This window comes from Lissotriton vulgaris, chromosome 7 (genome assembly GCF_964263255.1).
Source record: "Lissotriton vulgaris chromosome 7, aLisVul1.2, whole genome shotgun sequence".
Lineage (NCBI taxonomy): Eukaryota > Metazoa > Chordata > Amphibia > Caudata > Salamandridae > Lissotriton > Lissotriton vulgaris.
Genome location: NC_141695.1, coordinates 721,932,293 through 721,950,324, shown reverse-complemented (window position 1 = coordinate 721,950,324; position 18,032 = coordinate 721,932,293). Strand labels below are relative to the sequence as shown.

General features: G+C 48.3%; 1 protein-coding gene across 1 annotated transcript in view; it reads left to right on the top strand.

Moving 5' to 3' along the window:
• The window catches only part of FAM20A (FAM20A golgi associated secretory pathway pseudokinase), a 377,577-nt gene that overhangs the window by 198,126 nt on the left and 161,419 nt on the right, over positions 1 to 18,032 (top strand). The gene's annotated exons all lie outside the window — the stretch shown is intronic.

The following is an 18,032-nucleotide window of genomic DNA, read 5'->3' as shown; positions in this document are numbered from 1 at the left end:
GCAGAGCAGCGCAGACTGCTGTGCTACATGGCTTAAGGTAAAAAAAAAGCGCTTTGGCTTGGCCGGCGTTGACCGCATCATATTACGTTTTTGTTTGCTTTAAGGCATGTTACAATGCATGCGCTGCTGTGCAAGATGTCTAAGAAAACATTGATAGAAATAAAACAAAAAAAAGACAACAAGAAGAGAGGGAACAATCAAGGGATGAAAAAGGAAAATAAAAATAAACACGACCCCATAACAGACCTCTAAGGGCATCACTGTTCTGGAATCTGTTTTTCCCTCATTGCTTCCGATCCCCAATGCCACCTCTCATTGGCAACCACTTTGAAACAGCCTGCTGCTGCATTCTGGTGCTATAGGTGCAACAAATAAAAGCAATTAGCACATTTATTGGAATATTGAGAGTGGGGGCACTGAATTATATTGCTCAGACTGCAGTCAGTATTTGACAGTCGAGATTACCCCCAGGTCCCTTATGTCCTCGTCCCATTCATAACAAAGTGGAGATAACCATCTCCCAACAGAAAAAAAACAAGAGGAATGCTGGGACCCTAATACTGCCCCTCCCACCGGGAGTACATAAGCAGTACTTAACCAGCGTCCCCCCTGTTCTTTTTGGTGTCCGTCGATAGAATGGACGGTGTGCTGGTGCTGCTCCTGCTGGGCTGGAGTGGCAGTACTTTTTCTTCACCCCCTGCCCGGCTGCCTGGCTGTGCGGGCACGGGGTTCCCTGGACTGTCTCCTGGCCTGCCGGGCTTGCTGGGCATCAGTCTCTCTTGCAAACGGTGTTCTGCTGTGCACTGCGTGCATCTTCCGGTCCTTTGCGGCTGGGGCTGGAGTTCCCGGTTGCTTCCGGGTCACAGGTTCGTCTTCCCAAACTTGGCTGGGTGAGACGTGCCTTGCTGGATGGGCTCCTGCCGGTCTCCTGGATGTGTTGCAGTTGGGGTGGGGGCCTTGTTCCTGGGGTTGGCCCTGCCTCCGGGGTGAGTCCCGTTTGCCGGGTTTTTGTTTCCTTCCTTGTGCTTTCTGGTGGCAGCAATGTCAGAACGTACAGGCAAGCAGTTGCTCGCTATCCTGGGTTACAGTGTGGATTGGGTTGCGCATGCATTGTTCACGATTCAGATGGTACCCGAACTGTGATATTCCCTGTCTTGTTTCTGTGTGGGGACGAGTGCTGGGGTAGTGTGTTCGTTTCCAGTGTTTCTCAGGTACTGTTTCGACATTTCTGTGCATGATGAAGATGTTTCTATTCCCGGTGGTGGTGGGGGTCTTTGTGCTGTTGGCCCCCGCCCTGGATGGGTTTTTTTTGCTGTGCTGGTGCTGGTCCTGGATTGATGGTGGGCTGGCATTATGGTGTTTGCCTCGATACGCACAGGAGACTCCTGGGGATGCCTGGGTTTGAACCCGGGGCCTCATACATGTGATGCATGCGCTCTGCTACTGAGCTACATCCCCGCTTCTGTCCTCCGTGCTTAGTGGTGGCGCTTCGGCCCACGCGGCTGCCTCCTAGGTGCTCCGATCTCCTGGTTCGCTCCCTTGCGCGGGTGGTCACCATGTGGCTGGCGTTGGTGCTCTCCGGTGGCCGCCAGTGCCTCGTTTGTAGTTTGGGAGTGTTTCTTTTGTGCTTGTGCATGATGAGGGTTTTTGTTTTACATTCCTGCTTGTCCTGCTGCTGCCAACGCTCCCCCGCTACTCCTGGGGGTTCGTTGCCCTGGTCGAGTGTGCCTTGGGTTGGGTCTGTGCTTCCTGTGTGGACTCCGTCCTGGTGCTCTATAGGGCTCTCTGCCCCCGCCCCCGCCTTCGGAGCTTGGTTGTCTGGCCCGGGGTCTGTTTGAGTGACGACTCATTCTTGGCATTGTTGTGTGGTGACCGTGTCATTCCGTGTACAAGCTGCGTATGTTTGTGTGGTGGCGCAATGCCCATGTCTGGGCGCTGGCTGTCTGCCTCCGGGTGCTTCTTGTACATGCACACTGGTGTTGTGGTATGGCACTGCTGTCCTGGTTTTCACTTACAGTCGGGCGCTGTGGTTCCGCATTCGGTGCTTGTCGTCAGCGCAGGTTCCTGGGCTCCTCTCCCTTGGTCTACGTGGTTGGGCTTTTCTGTCTCTGGCCTGCGGTCTTGCCTCCTGCTCACCCCTGCTCTCGCTTGTTCTATGGGGTAGGGCGTACCGGGGGTCTTCTCCCTTTGGGTTGCTTCTAACTGCCTCGGATTGGCGTGGGTTCCTGTTGCCTCTGTGGTGGCTGGTTCCTTTTTTTGCTGTCTCTGCCGGTGCTTGCTCCTTGGGTTTCTAGTGTTGTTGGTGTCTCTTAGGAAAGCTCTGAAAACGCACTTGTTTGCCAAAACCTGCTGAACTACCCTGAGCCCACATTAAGCAATCAGTCACAAGCGCTGCGAGGCCTCCGGGTAGTTACGCGCTATACCAGTGCAATTTTTCATTTCATTTAATTTCCCAGCCTGCTTGCTTATGCCTTGCCCTTTGCTGCTCTTGTGTCGGCGTTGCCTCTCGCTTCTTCGGCCACGGCCTGTTGGGGGTGCAACTCTGTTCCCCTGCTTCTGGCTCCTCCGCGACTACCTTTGGAGTTCTGGACTTTTTGGTTCCGTCCAGAGGTGTCAGGGTACAACACCCAAAGACCCCGGAGTCCCACCTGCCTTGGTGCACAAATGAACAGAAACACGGGCTTCTCGATGGTGGCGTCAAAGACCAAAGGTTTATTACTGCAGGGACACAGAAATCACAGAATCTACACACGGGCAGAATCTAGGAGACTGTTCGATTTGTACAAAGTGGGTTGCTCCTTATATACCAAAAATTGTGCTCTAGGCAAATATTTCACATGTCGGTACATTCCCAAACCTTTGTGTCTCTAAACAATAAATATTTGGCGTTACACAGGAACTGTCGATAATATCTGATACCAAACATCACGAAGAGGGGTTCCCACCAGTCCATCACAATCCCTTGTCAATATTGCATTCAAGACCCGGACCGCCTCATCGTAAAGTTCGTTACCTCCCCCTAATAAAGGCCCAGAAGGAAAGGAGCAGAGCCAGGTGCAGAAGATAGAAAAGCGGGATAAGAGATGTTTGTGGGTTGTAAATGGGCAAGGCTACCGGCTTCGGCCGCCTAATCATGATCAGGTACAATGGACAGGAAAACCAGTTCAGGTGGGCTGGCCTCGGGCAGAGGAGGCAGCCTTTGTCGAGTCATGCAGCTTCAGCGTGATCTGGTTTAAGGTGCACGTGTCATGTAAGAGGTGAATCTCCGGCTAAGGCTACGTGTCCTTAATCAAAGTGAAGTAAATGAAATGATCAGAGGCTATTGCATATGTGAGGGCAAGGAACCACAAAATGGCGGCCACGATCTAAGATGGATGCCGTGGGTATATCAGAAATATGTCAATGGAAGGAGTGCTCTTGCTCGTAGCGTAGCGAAAACACCAGGATATGCTAAATGGATCATTTGCGGTTCACTGATACTAATTTTATGTATTTCCGACAAACTTGAAAACACGGGTTCAAATCGTCACGGAACCTCAGACCCTCCTTTTGCCCTTACATAGGCAATTACTCAGTCTATGTCAGAGTCTAATTCTATGCTCATCAGGTCAGTGACATGCTGTTGTATCATCATCCTTTCTCGTGTCTTTTCTCCAAACGCAGGTGGTTTCCTAAAACAGGTTGCAGCACAAAGACTACACAGAGCAGGACCACACTGGATAATCAGACAACATGAGAATAGGAATACTAGGATGACACCAATGACCATTAGAACCTTCCATCCCCACGCTGAGATCAGAGTCCAAAACCACTCCATGAAGGACCAGTTTCCCTCATCTACATGTATGGAGTCCGAAATCTTGTGCAACTTAGAGATCGCCTCGTAAACTGTTGGAGCATTATTAGGAATAAAGACACAGCAGCTCGATTGGATCATTCTGCATACCCCACCTCGATCTGCAAGTATAACATCTAGAACCATACGGTTCTGCAATGTCATGAGCCTATCCGCCTGAAGCTCAGCTGTCAGATTGCTAAGGGCACCAGCAGTTTCGGTAATAGTAGATTCAACTACCCGTGTTAGCTGACGTATGTTTCTACTATTGGCCATAGGCCCCCAGAACGGAAGGAAGCCTTTGAAGAAGTCTCCAGCTTCCTGACCAGCTGTATCTTCCTTGCTGAAGACACCTCTCGCTACTCTTGTTCTGTGGTAATCAGGTGAAGCAGTGTATGTCGGAGGCAATAATCGAGCAATATAACATGATCCTGAGAAGTCGGCAGGCAACCATGTATAAGCTCTGTCTCGACAAATGAAATAGGTACCCCTAGCAGTAAGAAAGGCAGGGGAAGAGTTAGCCGGAAACACATAAGTCTCTACGCACTCACTCCTCCCTAGCTGAGCTCTCGGATTTCTCCCATTACCTTGCAAACAGATCTGACCTCGGTGAGGTACGACCCAGATTGGAGTTGAGCTTTTACGCTTGCTTTCTCCTAAACTAAGGCGATACTCTGAAGTATTCCAACTTAAATATACTCGCAATTCGTCTCTAGGGTATGATGGAGTATTATTGACGTCCTTGACCATGTCAATAATTCCCTGGACTAAAGCTTTGTTAGCAGAGTTATATTTAGTGGAACGTGGTGGACGTGGAGGATAAGTTTCAAGGGCATAAGCAAAGATGGTTTGGAAGGCCTGAAATGATCCATTGTAGCTGAAAGGCAAAACCAGATAGGGAATACCTTTATCCATAGTGTGGGGTATCAAGCCACACACCCAACAGTCTGTCGTGTTAACTACCAGTTGGTGTTGGTGCAAGAGCTGTAAAAAAGTATTATTAATGAATTCTGAGCGTCGAGCTTGCTCATGTTCCGGAAACGAGTGAAAAGAGTGTATAGAAGAAACAGTAGAAATAGCAGGATCAAGGGGAGGTACTGTAGATACTGGCACAAAAATCAAATTTATGCTAAAGACAATTCCACCCACCAGTGTTGCTAAAACAATCAAAAATGTAATGGCACATTGCATCAAGAAACATTTGCTATGAAGAATTCTATTTAGTCTGTTTCTGCGAACGTAAATCACATTTTCTCGTTGCAGCGCAGGAAGTTCCATCTTCTACAATCCGCTCGCGACCACTGATGATGTGTACGTAGATGAAAATGCCTCTGTCAGCCCTGGGAGTTCCCAGTACTAACAGAAAGATCGACCTTGTGTCAGACCCCTGCAAATTCAAACTAGGCACACAGCCACGACCCTACGGCTACCCAGACGGCAAGGCAATTTTAAAAACAATAAACAATAACAAACTTCCTGGCTGAAGGCAAAAGTTCAAAATATATATATATATATATCAAAATCACAGTATGCAGTTGCCTGCTTTATTAGTCCTTTTTATGGCTTCTAAGGTTGTATTTCTGCTTCGCTGGTACTGTCTGATCGGAGAATAGTGTATCACTAGCAGCTGTTGCAGAGTTTACATTCGCAGATGGCAAAGTTTCTTCTGGTGCTGGAGACAAATTTTCAATGTTCAAAGCAGTCTTTTCAAGAGGAGAGTCACGTTTCAAAGTGTCAGAAATCAAATCGGCATCGCTGAAAGGGACAAATTTCGGAGTTGTTTCAGCTTCGGAGGCACCAATTCCCTTCTTCACCCAGTCGTCGTAGGGCAGCGGCAGTGGAACACGCTTTACGTGAGAAGCGTGGATCCAGTGCTTGCGACCAGCAACACGTACAGCTGTCCTCGTCGCCAGCAGGATTTGGAAGGGGCCGATGTAGCGAGGCTGAAGATTCTTTGTCCTCGCAAAATTTCTGACCACCACGTGGTCGCCGGGTTTCAGCTGATGCCCTGGACTCTCCGGAGGTTTTGGCAAAGCATCAAAGACCTGTTGATGAATAAGACTTAATTTAGCAGTCAAGTCGTAAAGATAGTCTATCAACATAGGATATTCAATGGAGCAGAATTGTTTAGGCCTTGGCACACCCCAGACATTTGCCGGGCGGCCAAATACAATCTCATATGGAGAAAGCCCTATTCTAGAATGCACTGTTGCTCTCGTTGATAACAAGGCCAAAGGAAGTGCGTCTGGCCAAGCCAAACCTGTGGATGCTTGAATTTTGGCTATTTTAAGCTTGAGGGTGCCATTGTAACCCTCAACTAAACCAGCAGACTGGGGATGGTTCGCACTATGAAATTTTTGTTTCAATCCTAGACCAGCACACACACTCTGCATAACTTTCCCTATAAACTCACTTCCGTTATCTGACCATACAATCCGTGGCATTCCAAACCTAGGGAAAAATTCTTTGAGAAGAATTTTGGCAGTTGATAAAGCAGTGTTGTCCTTTAGTGGGTATGCTTCTATCCACCTGGAAAAAGCACAAACCACCACCAGGACGTATTTTAAATTGTTGCAGCGTTCCATGTGAATGAAGTCTAACTGTATTACTTCAAAGGGACAGGAAGGAGGAGCAAAATGACCAGCTGGAGTTGGAGTTCCCTTGCCAGGATTATGCATCAAGCACACCATACAATTTTTCACCACTCTCTCTGCACACTTACTGATTCCCTCATTCTTCCAAACCGGAGCTAACATCTTACATATCCCTTTAGAACTTATGTGCGCCACTCCATGCGCCATCGTCACTACTGCAAGCACATATGCATCAGGCAACATCCAACGCTGCTGTTCTGTCAAGTCGATCCAACATCCATTCGAGTCCAATTTGCCCGTACTTTCTCTCCATACGCGTTTCTCTTCCTCAGTCGCTTCTTTCTGAATCTCTTTCACACTTTCCATTGTGTCCTCACACATTCCAGACTCAGCAATCCATCTTGCAGACGTAGCAACATACATTCTACTCATCATGTCTCTAGCTGTCTGTTTAGCGGTTTCATCAGCAAAGGCATTTCCCCGACCAACATCATCCGTGATTGCTTTATGAGCACTGCACTTCACAATCGCAACTTCAGTCGGTAAGGTTAGAGATTCTAACAAGTCGTTAACTAGCTGACCATGTTGAATCTTAGTCCCATGGGACGTAATGAAACCCCTTTCTCTCCACAACCGGCCAAAACTATGGGCCACGCCAAATGCGTACTGACTATCTGTAAACACATTCACTCTCTTTCCCTCAGCTAAAACACACGCTCTCGTAAGAGCTATTAACTCTGCAGCTTGGGCAGAATTCTGACTCACTCTTGCAGTCTCCACAATCGTCTTCAAAGTCGTTACCGCGTAGGCAGCAGTCACATCACCATTCTCCAATTTAAAACATGACCCGTCCACATACAGCGTACCATCTGGGTCGAATAGAGGAGTGTCTCTCAAGTCGATACGACCTTTTGTCTCTTCCTCCGTTTTGAAATAACAGTCATGTGGCTCAGAATCACTCGACTCTTGATCAGTCGGCAACAATGTTGCTGGATTCAATACATTGCATCTTTTGATCTGAATATGACTCGCTAATAACGTCAACTCGTAACCAGATAATCTCGCACTAGTAAGGTGTTGTGTCTTCGTTCGGTTCATGAGTGTGTCCACTGCATGAGGAACCATGACCACTAGCATATTGTTCATCACCAAACCAGCAGATTGTCGAATGGAAGCTGCAGCTGCCGCTGTAGCCCTCAAACAACTAGGCAATGCTCTAGCTACCGGATCTAATGTTGATGAGAAATACGCACAAGGGCGTTGTTTATCACCAAACTTCTGTGTCAAGACACTCAACGCGCAACCTTCTCTTTCGTGAACGTAGAGCGTGAATGGCTTACTGTAATCAGGTGTGCCCAATACAGGAGCTGAACACAAAGCTTTTCGTAATTCAGCAAAACTCTCTTGACATTCATCAGACCATGGCACCGGACTCGGAACATTTTTCCCAGTCAAAGCTACCAACGGTTTTGCCAAAAGTGAAAAATTTGGGATCCATTGCCTACAGTAAGAGGTAATACCTAGAAAGGCACGTACTTCCCTCTGTGTGCGTGGAACACTCATCTGCGTAATTGCTTTTATTCTTTCTGGGGTCAACTTCCTTCCCTCCTTTGATAAGAGGTGACCTAGGTAGGTTACTTCTTGGCAGCAATATTGCATTTTGGAAGGTGACACCTTATGATTCAAATTAGACAAATGATGCAATAGTGAAATTGTAGCTGCCTTGCAAGTTTCCTTGTCATCGGCAGCCACCAAAAGATCGTCTACGTACTGTACTAGGGCAGAGCCTGGAGGAAGGACAAAAGAATCTAGCTGACTTTTTAAAGCTTGACTGTAAATAGATGGACTTTCACAATAGCCTTGTGGAGCGCGTTTAAATCTGAAACTCCGACCTCCTAAACAGAAGCCAAAAATATCTCTGCTTTCCTCGGCTATCGGAATGCTGAAAAAGGCATTCTTCAAGTCGATGACTGAGAACCATGTAGCTGTAGCAGGAATCAATGTTAACAAAGCAGTAATGTCTGGCACTACAGGAAACCGCGGAATTACAATCTTATTAACTTCTCTAAGGTCTATGACAAACCTATAGACTGGAGGCTTTGTAGGATCTGTTCGTTTCAAAATCGGCAATACAGGACTATTACAAACATTTCCTCGCGTTTCTTCAACCACACCTTTCTTAATCAAATCTTGCACAATCAATAAGAGTGCACGCTCACCTTCATTCGATATTTTATATTGAGGAATTCTTGGAAATTTCACATTCGCTTTCAAAGTTACTACATACGGTGGAATCTCTAGTAGACCTACATCATTGGGACCAGTCGCCCAAAGAGAATCAGGGAGTGAACGTAGCTCCGGCGGGAGTGCGTCCATAGACAAGTACATCGGAGAGGTGAGTCTTTTACCCAAAGTAAGCTGTACTCCTTCCGGAGAACAGTACAATGTCGCATATAGTCGTTTTAACAAATCTAAACCAAGCAGATTTTCATTACAACCTGTCGTCAAAATTAAGGGTGCTTTCAATTGACACGGTCCAACAGAAATAGACAAAGGACCAGATATCGGGTTGTACACAGGGGCGCCTGAAAAACCTACGGAAACATTTGTTGAGCCAGACAAAGGTGCGCCAGGGAGTTTCGCATGCATGATAGAACTTTTCGCGGCACCAGTATCCAACAGAAACGGTTCGACTACACCTGATGTTGCTACTGCGACATAAGGCCCACTCTGATCCACTGGAACTGATACTACTCCCTCTCTCTGTCCATGGCTGTCCTAGTACCCATTTTGTTGAAATCCCTCTTCAACTTCACAATAATCCTCAACAAGATATTGCTGAGATCTATTCTGTTGAGCTGACTGTACATTTCGCTGATCAAAGTGATTAGAAGGACGATCATTAGTTTGTGGAGGCATAGCACCTCGTCCCCGACCTCTAGAATTCTGTGCAAAACCACCACGACCTCTCTGAGCTGCTGCCGCATTATTTTGCGCTAAAATCTGACAATCATTTTTATAGTGACCCTCTTTCTTACAGTACGCACACTGATTCCACTGGTATTGAGGCCTGGTCGAATTATAATCTGTCTTTTGATACGAATTCTGTTGCATATTAGTCTGATTCGTGCGAGGCGGATACGCCTGCTGTAAAAGAACTTTAGTCTTTAAATCTTTCGTTTTCTTCTCTGATTTCTCCTTTTCCTCTTTATCCCTATTTTCATAGTACTGTGCAGTCGCAAGTATTTGCGCTGTCGTAGATACAGCCCACGCACTTTCTGAGTCTTTCAATTTATTGCATAATTCGGGTAACAAATTATGCACAAATTTATCGACAAACAATCTCTGTCCTCCTTCAGTGCTCATATCCTGACCACTATGGTCTACAAAAGTCTCCTCGAACCTCGTGAAGAAGTCGGAGACACTTTCGTCTTTCTTCTGCTTGCATGCGGATAATTTATCCCAATTAACACGCAATGCTGGCATCAGAGTCTTCATTAAATCTATTATTCTGCCTGGCAGATTAGCAATTAGGGGTTCGGGTTTCGCACCACCTATTTGTTGAGCATCTGCTGCAGTGATAGCTGCCCAATCACCACCTAAAGCAGCCTGATGATCCTCTCTACGAATTTTAGCCCACACTGGTTGTGGAACTACATTACCGAACAACATATCAATGTCGGCTAAGTTCATTATACAAGCCTCAACTGTCTGTGTCAATTCCTTGTAATATCCGGCTGGATTCTTACGTGGATCTGGCAAGGCCTGTTTCACTGCTAACACTTCTGCTCGCTTCCACGGAATATGTATCCATACTCTTTGGAACTGTGCTGGAGCAGCTGCAATACCCGCATTATCATCACGTTGTACTGCTTCGCGCCAAATTGGAGGAACCTCCCTCATAGGATATTGGCGACTTGGCTTCATTCTACCTTTCTCTAAATCTCTCGGCGAACGAAGAGATGGATCATTCCTAAAACTCAAAATGAGTTCCATCGCTTCCTTTATATTATCGCCCACTATCATTCCAGCAGCAAACTCTTTTTGAATCTTAATTAAATCTTCCAAATCTGATTCGACATCGTCTTCTTCTATTTCCTCACGCAACAACGAGCACATCTCGTCGAAGACGTATCGCTGTGTTGGCTCTCCCCATTGCATAAATGTCTCTAACACATCTTTCGTACTATATCTTCTAACTTTTGTAATCCATCTGAGAGCTGTGGAGTCTAAAACTCCCCGTTCCTCAGTACTTGGAAGCTGACTCCGTCTCTGAACAGAGTCAGGAGTAGGAGTCTTAATCAAGGTTTTATATATAGGAGACAGCATATTAGTAACAGAATCAGTAATTCTTCGACGAACAGAAAGTGGAGTTAGTACACTCGCAGACATAGAGAACGCAGTAGAGGTAGGAATAGATGACGAAACAGTAGGAGTATCGAGGAAAATAGTTTGAGGACCAATAGGTACAGTGGTAGGTATAGGAGCGGGCAGTGCAGGAAGAGGAGGAGCTGTAGGAACACTTACATTCACCACAGGAAGTATAGGAACTTGATTCTGAGGAACAAGAACACCAGGTTGTCCAGCAACCGGCAATTGAACATTCGGTATAAGTGGAGCCGTAGCACCTTGTGCATACGGTGGAGGCGACCGTAACAGATAAGATAGCAGACGATCGTTTTCGGAATCCTCCAGTATCTTAGCCATTTTCGATGGCAAGGCAGGATAGCACTTGTCAATCGCTAAGTTACGCTCTCTAATGGCTACATCTATGGCTTTCTCACACTCGTTAGCCTGCAACTGCTTAGTCGCTTGCTCTAGAGTTAACTCTTCTAGTTCTTTTTGCTCTTTCTTCAACCTTTTCATTTCTCTCTGTTTGGATTCTTTCCGCCAATAACGAAAAGAGTCAAACATTGCCGGCCGGGCTTTCTTCCTAAACAATTTCGCTTCTAAATTGTCGAGAATCTCTTGTTCAAAACTACCATACAGTGGCCAACTAAGGACACCATCCTTCTTACAATAACGGACCCATATCTCATTATAAGTTATAGGACCCACACCATACTTACAATATAGGTCATATAGGGGAGTCCCAATCGGAGGAACCAGACAGGAATCCTCTAATTGTGAGTCACTGTTGCAACTAAAACAAGACAACATTTTCCGACTTACCATTCTCAGTCCGGAACACAAAACAAACAAAACACGAAACAAATTGTGCACTTGAACCAAGAACTTAGGCCTACCAAAACGAACTGATGTATCGATACCCAAAACTGAACCAAATAGATTATCGTAACTAGAACAACCAAAGATAATCTTACAAAACCAAACCAAACCAAGAACCGATCAAGGATTTTTAACAATCCTCACAAAAGTAACCAGCTAGCTATCACTAAATACTTAACTGAGGCACTGAAGACGTCACCAAGGAGAAACCCGTCACGTTTCGCCGTACTAAGGACTGCACCACTTCGGGTCCAAGACAGGGCGACGGTCAAGGCAACGGCCCACTGCAGCCGTCCTGAACGGGAACCCTCGTGGAAGAGAACTTCAGGGCCACTTTTGCGATATGCCGGGATCGATGAAGTGGGGCGCCTCCCTCAGGAATCTTCACACGAAGCTTCTCGAACTCTTCAGGCTTTTGGACCGGTACCGAATGACGTCGCCCCACGTTGGGCGCCAATTGGAGTTCTGGACTTTTTGGTTCCGTCCAGAGGTGTCAGGGTACAACACCCAAAGACCCCGGAGTCCCACCTGCCTTGGTGCACAAATGAACAGAAACACGGGCTTCTCGATGGTGGCGTCAAAGACCAAAGGTTTATTACTGCAGGGACACAGAAATCACAGAATCTACACACGGGCAGAATCTAGGAGACTGTTCGATTTGTACAAAGTGGGTTGCTCCTTATATACCAAAAATTGTGCTCTAGGCAAATATTTCACATGTCGGTACATTCCCAAACCTTTGTGTCTCTAAACAATAAATATTTGGCGTTACACAGGAACTGTCGATAATATCTGATACCAAACATCACGAAGAGGGGTTCCCACCAGTCCATCACAATCCCTTGTCAATATTGCATTCAAGACCCGGACCGCCTCATCGTAAAGTTCGTTACCTCCCCCTAATAAAGGCCCAGAAGGAAAGGAGCAGAGCCAGGTGCAGAAGATAGAAAAGCGGGATAAGAGATGTTTGTGGGTTGTAAATGGGCAAGGCTACCGGCTTCGGCCGCCTAATCATGATCAGGTACAATGGACAGGAAAACCAGTTCAGGTGGGCTGGCCTCGGGCAGAGGAGGCAGCCTTTGTCGAGTCATGCAGCTTCAGCGTGATCTGGTTTAAGGTGCACGTGTCATGTAAGAGGTGAATCTCCGGCTAAGGCTACGTGTCCTTAATCAAAGTGAAGTAAATGAAATGATCAGAGGCTATTGCATATGTGAGGGCAAGGAACCACAAAATGGCGGCCACGATCTAAGATGGATGCCGTGGGTATATCAGAAATATGTCAATGGAAGGAGTGCTCTTGCTCGTAGCGTAGCGAAAACACCAGGATATGCTAAATGGATCATTTGCGGTTCACTGATACTAATTTTATGTATTTCCGACAAACTTGAAAACACGGGTTCAAATCGTCACGGAACCTCACCTTCATTTGATGGTAGTGAGTCGGTGTTCCTGCTACTTGGGCTGTTGGGGGGGGGGTCCTGTTGACTCCCCTGGGTTTCTGTTGGCGCGCCGCTGTTTTCTCCGCTTTTCTTTGCTGCCCCTGCTCTCGGGGTGTCGCAGGTGTGGGTGTTTCATGGCCTGGCCTTAGGTGTGCTGCATGTGCCTTTTTTTCTGGTGCCCTTCGCTCCGCTGCCGTCGGCTGTTGTGTTGTGGCCTCGCCTCCGCTTCCTGGCTTCTGCTTGGTTGGTCGGGCCACTGTCGGGAAGTCCGAGTGGTCTCCGGCGCCAGACTTAAGGGAGCTTGCTCTTCGGCATCGCTGAGCCTTCTCGTCTCCTCCTTCTTGGGGCTCCTGGTTCCTGGCTTCGTTGGCCTGCGCCTGGTTCCTCTTGCTCCTTCCCGGGCTTCTCCTTCGCTCTGGCCTGGGGCTTCGGGTGTTTGTCCCAGGGCCTTCTGTGTGCTTGGTTTGCTTCTGGGGTCTGGCTGCTTCTGCCCTGGCTCTCCCTGTGCTTGCCTTTGGCTTGCTTCTGGGGTTCCTGGCCGCCCCTCCTGGTTTTGTGGTAGTTCTTGCTTGGTTTATTCCTGGCTAGGGGCCTCCTGGGGGTGACTGGTGGTGGTTTTTCGGGTTGGTGTGGTTGGGCGCCTGCCCTGGGGTTTGTGCTGCTGCTGTCTGGGCCTGGCTGTCTTTTGCTGCTACCATGTCCTGGCGTACCGCCTGTTTCTCCTCTTCTGTTCTGCAGTTCTCCAGGTTGGTGGCCTGTGGCCGTGTCCCCCTTTCTAAGACTGCTTTCACCTGCTCTCTGTTTTTGTGCGTGGTCGGGCCGGGTTGGACCCTGCCTGACCTCCTGGGGCTGCCAGGTGCTGTTGGCTCATTGGTCCGTCTGCACTCAGGTGTGTTTTCTCCCTGGGTTGTTCTGGTCTCGTCTGGTTCCCATGCCTGGTTGTCTGCTGGGGCTTTTCTGCTCCTTTTTTGGCTCTGCTTCCTTGCCTGGGCTCTCTTTTGGGTCCTGGGGGGGGTACTCTGCTGTTGTGGCCGCATCCTGGTGGGTCCTTCTGGGGTCCTGTGGCTCCGGGTCTGCGGGCTTCCTGCTGGTTCGGGTTGGCCTCGGGCTGTGCCTCCTGGGATTTCTGGCTGTGCTGTCCCTTTTCGGGCTGCTGTTGGGAGTGTTTTGCCGGTCGTTTCCTGGTTCTTTCCTGGTTCTGGTGTCCTGGCTTGCTTCTTCCTCCCTTGCTTCCCCAGGCTTTGTTCCCGGTGTGAGTCTGTTTGGGTGCACCCCCCCCCCCCACTCTGGTTGGGGTGCGGTTCTATGGTGCTCTTGCTTCTGTGGGGCCCTCCCTCCTGGCTGCTGTTTGTCTAGGGGTTTTCCTGCTGCTTGGCCCTTTGCCTTTTCTGCTACCTCCAGCTTCCGCTTTGGCGGTTTTCCTCTGTTTCTTTTCCGGCCTTCTGTGTGGTCCAGCGGTGTTGGGCTGGTGATTCTCGGTTCCTCCCTGCCCTTTGCTTGGCCTGGGCGATGCATGGCTCCTTCTGGGGTTTGGTGGGCCTTAAGGTCCTCCTGCATGGTCGGGTAGTTTGGCTCTGGTCCTGGCTTCCTGGTACCTTTGGCGTTTGTTGCCCTGCTTTTTGCCGTTTACTTGGCTCATCTCTGGCGTTGCTGGGTTCGGGCCTTGTGGTTTTGGTCTGGGTGCTGTGCACCCTGGGGCATTTCTTTTTTCCGCTGCTCCTGCCCTTGCTGCTTGCCTGGCCTGGGTGTGGGGTGCCTGTGGGGTCCTCTGCCGTGTTGGGGCATTCTTTTTGTCTTGCTCTCTGTGCCTGGTTCGGGGGATGCTAGGGTTTCCCGGTTGCTCTGTACTCGCCTCCTGCCTTATATTCCCTCCCTTTTGGGTTTAGGGTTTTTCTGGGGGTTGTTGCCGGTGGTTCTGTGTCCGCCCTTGTTGGGCTTGTTTGTTGTTGGTTTTCGGTCTTATTGGCCTCTCCCCGCTTGGTCGGCTTTCGACTGTTTTTTTTTCTGGGGGCGTCTCTGAGCGGTGGCCTTTGTGTTGGCCTCCTCTGCCCGTGCTGTTCTGGGTTTGGTACAATTAGAACACAATGTCCTGAAAGGTGAAAGTCAATAGACAATTATATATAGCATGCACATAGCATTACTTGGGTGGGCAAGAAGGAGATTACTCATTTTTTTATGTCAAAAGATAATTATTCATCTTTATGTGGTAACATTCATTTCAAGGTCGGATATACACAGTTAGGAACAGCACTGCATAGAATGTATTGACAACCATATGGAACTTGGTGCAACAAACGTGAATAAATAGTGCAGGTGGCGACCAAGTGAAAGAAAAACAGCGTAGTCGGCGCACTGTGCATACGGTGCAAACTATTTACAGTGAGTGGCTAGAACGGCGCATGTGACATTGTGATATCACAGTGGGCCCAATTAATTTTGGTTCAAGTCTAAAGCCACTAAGGAGAAGTGCGCCTATTAGTCAGGCTGTTGGGTCGACGGCGTTTCGATCCGGAGCATTTCGGATCATCATCAGGACTGGTTGTCTGATTTAGGAAGTGCTGTGGAGGAAGGGAGGAAGGGAGGAGATATTAGGGGGGCTGGGGTAAGAAGGTGTGCCCAAGTGGAAGGACTAGCCAAGGGTAATGGTTACCTTCGGAGGATCCTGAAGAATTTGAATCCTTGTAACCAAGTAGAATGGGAAGGCTTGAGGCAGCTTGGTAGGTCACTGGTTAATGGGTGTCTTCGCTGCTGGGCAGAGCTGGGAAGAAACAAGGGGAGGGGATGATTGGCTGGACGGTAAGGGTATTAGCAAACAAATTGGGTGGTGCTCGAGTGGGTAGAGTCACGGAGGGTAAGGGGTGACAATAACATACCTCGCTGCAAAATTCAGCGTTCGTGTCGGCCCTGTAAGTAAGCCGTACTTCGGTAAGTATATGCCGGGGAGATCAGTGTTGCAGCCGGCCGTTTCAATCAGCCGTGCTGAATGGGCGCTGGGGAATAAATAAGGGAGAGAGTAAGTTGCCATTCTCCTATGTGTATTGGATAAGGAGACATGGTCATGAAGGCTTGGTGGGGCCGGTGCTCAAAGTTACCTGATTAGATCAGCGCGTCCGTCAGCATGTCCACGAGGCAGTTCTGAGACGGGCGCTGAAAGGGAAGAGATATTTCACTTCCGCGTTTAGGGCTGGGACTGAGTCAAGGGTAGGGGGTGGGAAATGACAACAACAGTGATGTCATCGGCAGCGATAGGGCAAGGAGATAGGGGGGTGGAGCAGTTTGAGTTTCTATGGAAACGCGTCTCTGGTATTTGGGCTGGGTTCTGGGTTTGGTGGCCTTCCTGGTTTGGTTGGTGGCCTCCTTCCCTGCGGGGCTTTTGGCCTCCTGGGGTTTATGATGTCTTTCCCCTTCCCTGTCTTTCGGTTTGGTTCAGGTTATGGCTCCTGTTCGGCTCCTGAGTTCTTGTTGCTTCCTGGACCTCCTCGGCGGGGTTTCCTCCTCTGGTCTCTTTTGGAGCTGGGTCTTTCGGTTTGGTGAGGTGGGCCGGTTTCTGGCCTGTGCTTTCTCCTTCCTTGTTGGTCTGGGTGCTTGTGCCTGCGCTCTGTTGGCCGTTTCTTTCTTTGGCATTATTTGAGGATGTCTCGGTTTCCTTGTGTGTCTGCCGGGTCCTGTGTGCCTTCCTGCTGGTTCTTGGCTTGGCGGCCTTGTCCGGTGGGTTGTTTTAGCGTATTCTTTGGGTTCTAGTCCGGGTTGCCCTTTCTCCGTTTTCTCAGGTTGGCGGCCTCCTTTTTGGGGTCCTGGCCTTCTGTTTGTCTCCGGTCCTTGTCTCTGCTGTTCTTTTCTGGGTTGCGGGCCGGTTGTTTTCTGCGGTCTTCCTTTCCCTACTTCTCGGTGCTCCCATGGGCTGCTGCTTTTGTTGTGGTTTTCTGGGTGTGCTTGTGGGCGCGGAAGGCCGGTTTCTGCTTTGGTATTCTCCACTTTGTTACGAATGGGATGAGGACAACGGGACCTTGGGGTAATGCTCTATTACTTACCGGTAATCTTCATTACTCCGGGTCCCGTTGTCCTCGTCCCATTCATACGCCCCTCCCTCCCTCCCGGACGGACGGCCTTCCTGTCTGGGCTTGGTTGTACAGGTGGGATGCTGGGTAAGTACTGCTTATGTACTCCCGGTAGAAGGGCAGTATTAGGGTCCCAGCATTCCTCTTGGTTTTTTTCTGTCGGGAGATGGTCATCTCCACTTTGTTATGAATGGAACGAGGACAACGTGACCCGGAGTAATAGAGCATTTTAGGCCCTATCAATCACAATAGAACAGTAAATGTTTGAAAGGGACGAGAGAAGGAGGCGATAAATATTTTGGCAACAAAGTTGTAAGAGTATTCTCTAACCTCCTTAAGCGCCTTCTGAAGAGGTGTGTGTCCATTAGTTAGCCAAGGGTAAAGAGTCAGCAATTTTAAATTGACTCTCTTGTCAAACTTCTCAATCTGAGGCAGGACAAACCACATTATAGATTAGTTTTCAGTAGTATTTCCTCACTTCCCCTTACTGATTTCCCTTGTTCTAGATTCCACTAGAATACCCCCTAATCGAATGAACAGAGGTGCCACGGAACATAAAGCCCAGTTATCTTCACTACAAATTGAGTTATGTGCAAAACGTATGTTTTTATAAGGTCATAAAAGCTACATATGTGTCTTCCACAGGAGTGTCTTGCAGGTACTGCTTGAATTGGCACAGATATCACATTTATAAAACAGGCAAGGATTATTGTTTACTTTTTTGCCGTTTTGTATAACACAAACTCAAAACGAAAGTATTGAAGTGCTTTACAAGAGAAACAAAATGAATTACCCAAGAACACATGTATCTTTTGCTTATAGACATGGGGAAATTAAGTGGTTTGCCTAGAATCACAGGATGTTGAAATAGGGCTAA